At 41.3% G+C, this 5,676-nt stretch overlaps 1 protein-coding gene and 1 pseudogene across 1 annotated transcript in view; both read right to left on the reverse strand.

Moving 5' to 3' along the window:
• The window catches only part of ARMH4 (armadillo like helical domain containing 4), a 166,795-nt gene extending 161,411 nt beyond the window's left edge, over window positions 1–5,384 (reverse strand). The window contains exon 1 of the mRNA XM_023255722.2: window positions 5,364–5,384. The gene's annotated coding sequence lies outside the window, so the exon portion shown is untranslated. The remainder of the gene's footprint in view (window positions 1–5,363) is intronic.
• Window positions 255–373, reverse strand: LOC111561269 (annotated as a pseudogene).
• Window positions 5,385–5,676: the final 292 nt, after the last annotated feature.

The raw sequence follows: 5,676 nt of genomic DNA on the forward strand, positions 1-5,676 counted from the left end.
GTTTAAGGATTAGTTATTATCTTCATTTTGGGGATATAACCTGCAGAAGGAATTGAAAAGTAAAGCTCCCTTATGAGATCTGCAATTCTGATTAAGTCTTGTATATTAGAAAAAAACTAATTTGGAGGGACTTCTGTAACTGGAACTATAAAGAACTTCTGACCACGTAACTTTAGTTCATTAGATCAGATATTAAATATTTTTCTAACAGTGTCTGAAAAAAACAGCTCTAAATTGTGATCAATGCTTTATCGCAATTTTATTGTTACTAAATATAAAATTTGGTCTTCTCCCATACGGGGAACATTTTAATTAGCAATAATCGCGCCTCGGATAAACCTCATTGGCTACGATACTGCCACTGCGCAAAGCTAGGGGAACATTTTAAAGGTAATTTGTTGCATATATATTATTATCACCTAGTTAATGGTCATCATTTCTCTCATGGACTCTTGGAATAGCTTGCAAATTGGTTTCTCACCACAAATGTCAATCCCCTCCATTTCACTCTGGTCTATCCCATTTTAAAGATTTTTCTTTTGGGGGGCCACTGGGTGGCTCAGTCGTTAAGCATTTGACTTCAGCTCGGGTCATGATCTCACGGTTCATGAGTTTGAGTCCCACATCAGGTGAGCTTGAGCCCCACTTCTCCCCTTCTCTCTCCCTCTGACCCTCCTGAGACTCCCTGCCCCTCACACACTTGCGCCCTCTCTCTTTCTCAAAAAGAGAGAAAGAAAGAAAGAAAGAAAGAAAGAAAGAAAGAAAGAAAGAAAGAAAGAAAGAAAGAAAACCCAAGATTTTATTTTTTTTATTTTTCTAAGTAATCTCAACAGTCAATGTGGGGCTCAAATTTACAACCCCAAGATCAAGAGTCACATGTTCTAGAGACTGAGCCAGCCATGTGCCCCAGTCTACCCCACTTTAAAAGAAGTGAACACTTGGGTGTTCACTCACAGCATGGAGCCTGCTTGGGGTTCTCTACCTCCCTCTCTCTCTCTCTGCCCCTCCCCCACTCACATGCGCTCTCTCGAAATAACTAAACTTTAAAAAAAAATAAAGACGGGGTGCCTAGATGGCTCAGTCAGTTAAGCGCCCAACTTTGACTCGGGTTGTGATCTCACAGTTCGGTTTGTGAGTTTGAGTCCCACGTAGGGCTTTGTGCTCACAGTCCGGAAACTGCTTCAGATCCTGTCTCCCTCTCTCTCTGCCCTTTCCCTGTGTTCTCTCTTTCTCTCAAAAATAAACATTAAAAAAAATAATAAAAATAAAAGAAGTTGGGAATGCAAGCTGGTGCAGCCACTCTGGAAAACAGTATGAAGGTTCCTCAAAAAACTAAAAATAGAACTACCCTACAACCCAGCAATTGCACTACTAGGTATTTATCCAAGGGATACAGGTGTGCTGTTTTGAAGGGACACATGCACCCCAATGTTTATAGCAACACTATCAACAATAGCCAAAGTATGGAAAGAGCCCAAATGTCCATCGATGGATGGATGGATAAACAATGGAGTATTACTCGGCAATCAAAAAGAATGAAATCTTGCCATTTGCAACTACATGGATGGAACTGGAGGGTATTATGCTAAATGAAATTAGTCAGTCAGAGAAAGACAAATATTATATGACTTCACTCATATGAGGACTTTAAGAGACAAAACAGATGAACATAAGGGAAGAGAAACAAAAATAATATAAAAACAAGGAGGGGACAAAACGTAAGAGACTCAGAAATATGGAGAACAAACTGAGGGTTACTGGAGGGGTTGTGGGAGGGGAGATGGGCTAAATGGATAAGGGGCACTAAGGAATCAACTCCTAAAATCATTGTTGCACTATATGTTAACTAATTTGGATGTAAATTTAAAAAAATTTAAATTAAAAAAATAAATAAAAATAGAAGTGAATGCAAAGTGATCAAATTGAACACAAATATGACATCGTCTTTCCCTTGCTTAACATATTTTGAATGGTGACTAATAACTATAGCATAAAGTCCAAAGTCCCTAGTATATCAGTAAGGGGCTTAATGATTTAGACCCACCACCCAATTGGCAATTTTGCCAATTGACACCTACCCCTCTAGCCTTACCAAATTTCTTACAAACTCTTGCCACATGCAGTTGTCTCAATCTGGAATGCCCTTTCTGTAGGTCAATTGGAACACTGCCACTAGGCTTCTAAAGTTCATCTATTGTGTCCCACCTCCCATGGAAAAATTTCAAGTTGTTCCCTGGTCTCTGCCTTTAAAGCACCATGTTCATCCAAGCATTAACTTTTATCAAACGTTTTAAAAGTTTGCTTATTTGTCTGTAAATGTGACTAGAAATATTGTTTTATATTTGTACTTCCAGTGCCTAACAGAGCATCAGCTTGAATTCAAGAATGGATGAATGGATACCTCCCTGAAGCTGCTGCAACTATTCTGTAGGCAATTGATTGGTTCCCTTCCTCCCTCCTCCTTTAATACTGTCTATATATTTCCAGAATAGTATTTATTACCTTATATGTCCATCTCTCCAATATAGTCTGTGAGTAGACCATTCTTTCCTATTGTTTTAGTTTCTGGTTCTAGCATATAATATGCCCTGAAAAACTTGAAAGCATGCTTCTCAAACTTGTGAGTGGTACTATATTTTGTAGGTCAAATGCCAGAGTTTTGATTCAAAAAGACCTGGGTTTTTGTTTTTTCACGATATGGAAAGGCTGGAAAGATGGACCCAAACAAGCCAAATCAAATTTGACAGAAAGAGGTATAAATCTCCAAGTTTTGGTACACGTTAGGTTTTTATTTGCAAGGTTGGAGAGAACTGAATCAACAGTATGATGTGACTGAAAATAAAACACAGACACGCACTCTATGAATTAATAAAGCACAGAAGCTGGAGCAAGAGAGTTGTGCCTTGTCATACTATGAACTCTTCAGATGTAACTTGGGTGTTGTATAACTTATGGGCCACATTAACAAAATAGGAAAATTCCAGAAGTGGGTACATGGGCTCATGGGTGGCCTGAAAACTGCAAAAATAGGAATAGTTAGAAGAATAGGAATGCCTGGCTTGGGAAAAGGGAGCAGGGAGAGCAGGGGAGACAGACTATGGAGTATTAGCTCAAGGGTTGCAGATTCCATTCAACCTACTTTCGATTATTAGGCCTGTATATCTTCCTCATTTTGCAAATGAGGAAATTTGTAAAGTTTAATGGAGTTACCTGAAATCACTCAGCTAATAGAGCTCGGGCTCAACTCTGATCCATTATATCGAGCTGCTGGAAGAGTTGGGCTTCCTTAAATGTTTATCCTTATAGCATTTTCCTTTTATTTAAACCCCTAGTTGTATTACCAAATGCATTTTCAGTACATTGTAGATTGAAACTAGTCATCACTGGAAACATTTGGGGAGAAAACTCTCATCACAGACGGATAGGAGAGTCTTGCATTTGGTTGGAGTTTAGACTTGAAACCCTCCTAGGTTATTTCATATACTAAGGTTTCAAAATTCTGTGATATAACATACATATTTGAGTTAATGCATAACTACTTTATAATTAAGCAGTGCAGTTTGAGCTCTGGAGTCTGAGTTTGAATTCCTGCTCTGCCACTTACCAGCTAAGAGGTCTTGGGCACATTTTTAACCTCTCTTGTCCTCAGTATCCTCATTTGTAAAAGGGAGAAGTAATATTTAACTCATAAAGTTATTGTGAGGGCAAAGACCTAGCAAACAGAAGTCAACAAACATGAGTCTAGCTGTATGTATGGGAATGAAAGAGATTGTCAAAGGAGAGGGTATAAAGTAAGAAGGGCTCTCAGGGCAGAACCATGGAGAACACCAATATTTAGCTGGTGTGCTGGGTTGAAAAGTATTCCCCCACAAACTCTTGTCCACTGGAAACCTTATTTGGAATTAGGATCTTTGCAGATATAACCAAGTTAAATTGGGTTAGGATTAGCACCCTAATCCAATGACTGGTATTCCCATAAGAGGGAAATCTGGACACAGAGAGATGCACAGGAGGAAAATGATAAGAAAACATGGGGAAGAGACTGTTACATGGAGACCGTAGACACAGGGAAGAAGGCCAGGTGGCCACAGGGACAGATTGGTGTGATACATCTATTAAGCAAGAAACACCAAGGACTAAGGGCAACCACCAGAAGCTAGAAAGAGGCAAGGAAGGATCCTCCCCAAGAGCCTTCAGAGAGAGCATGACCTTGCCAACACTTTCAGTTAAGATTTCTAGCTCCCAGAACTGTGAGAATAAGTTTCTCCTGGGTGGACAAATTCCACCCAGCTTGTCCTACTTTGTTATAACATCCCTAGGAAACTAACACAGTTGGTGAACAGTCACGGACAACACAGGATGGGTGAGAACACTTCATAGTTTCAAAACTGTTTCATAAATATATCTCAACCGATCTTCACAAATACCTTGTGAAGTAGCAGTAAAGTTTGTAGATAAGAAAATAGATAATCATAAATATTAGGAACTCGATAGAAGGTGGCAGAAGAAACAGAATTTCAACCCGAGTAAAAGGTCCTCTTCACTGTGACCCTGTGAAGCAAAATGCTTCATCCTTTCCCAGTCTTTTTGAAGCTTCCTTCCCTAGCACAATTCCAACTTCAACCTCTGACCTCTGGCAATGTGCTTTCAGGAAGATCACTGATCAGTGAATTCTACACGAATTACATTGTCTAACTTTTTGCATTGTACAGCCTTAACCCTTACTATGGAAAGACCTTATCCTTTATCCACACAGGTAAGGAAGACATACTGGGGATGAACGGGTCATTCCTCTTCCTATGGTTCAGAGACAAGGCAGCAACCTACCCCACTAACTCCCGTTTCCATGGGCAATTTCAGCAGGAAAAAAAAGTAGAGCTGTGAAACGATAAAGTTGTAAACACTCCATATTATATAATTCCAATTGTGTGCCCGTCCTGGCACAGATTTACTAACTTTCCTCGGATTACACAGCTAGCTCCTCAGTTTCTGAGTAAACAGAAACCCTCGGTTCAATGTTCCTGCCATTAAACCACCCTGTCGGTTCCTGCATAGAGATTCCTTGACACTACTTCCCTGGTTTGTTTGGTTGTTGTTGTTGTTGTTGTTGTTGTTGTTGTTGTTGTTTTGGATTACAACGACAACTTTCAGCGGAATGACCACCCCAGGGGAAAAAAAAAAACTTTTTAAAGTTATTTAATCTCTTTGAGCTTCAGTTCGTACAGGTAAAAAGATAACACTTATTCACATTATTTCCTGAGAAGCATAAACGATAGGTAAAACATCTGGCACAGCAAATTTTGCCCCAAGACAGCACAAATCAAGGTCTGGGGTTTTTTGTGTGTGTGTTCAATGACCCCCACCTGGAGACCCGAGATCCTTGCCTCGGCAGCCGCGCGGGGGAAGCCTCCGCCCCAGGCGCTGTTTGAGGGCGTGGCCGGTGGAAAGGACCCGGTTCACTCCGCCCCACTCGGGGTGCCCGGCGCGCCTGATCGCTTCGGCCCTTTGCTCATCCCGCACCCCGATCCGCCGGCGCCCGTGTCTCTTCTAACTTAGTACCGGCGACGGGGACGTCTTGGAGGATTTGGATCCGACGTGGAATGAGGCAGAGCCTGTGACAGCCCGGGCCCGGAGCGCCGCGGCCACTTGAGGTCCCCGCCGTCGCCACGCCCGCGC

Source organism: Felis catus, chromosome B3 (assembly GCF_018350175.1).
Source record: "Felis catus isolate Fca126 chromosome B3, F.catus_Fca126_mat1.0, whole genome shotgun sequence".
In the NCBI taxonomy this organism is placed as follows: Eukaryota; Metazoa; Chordata; class Mammalia; order Carnivora; family Felidae; genus Felis; species Felis catus.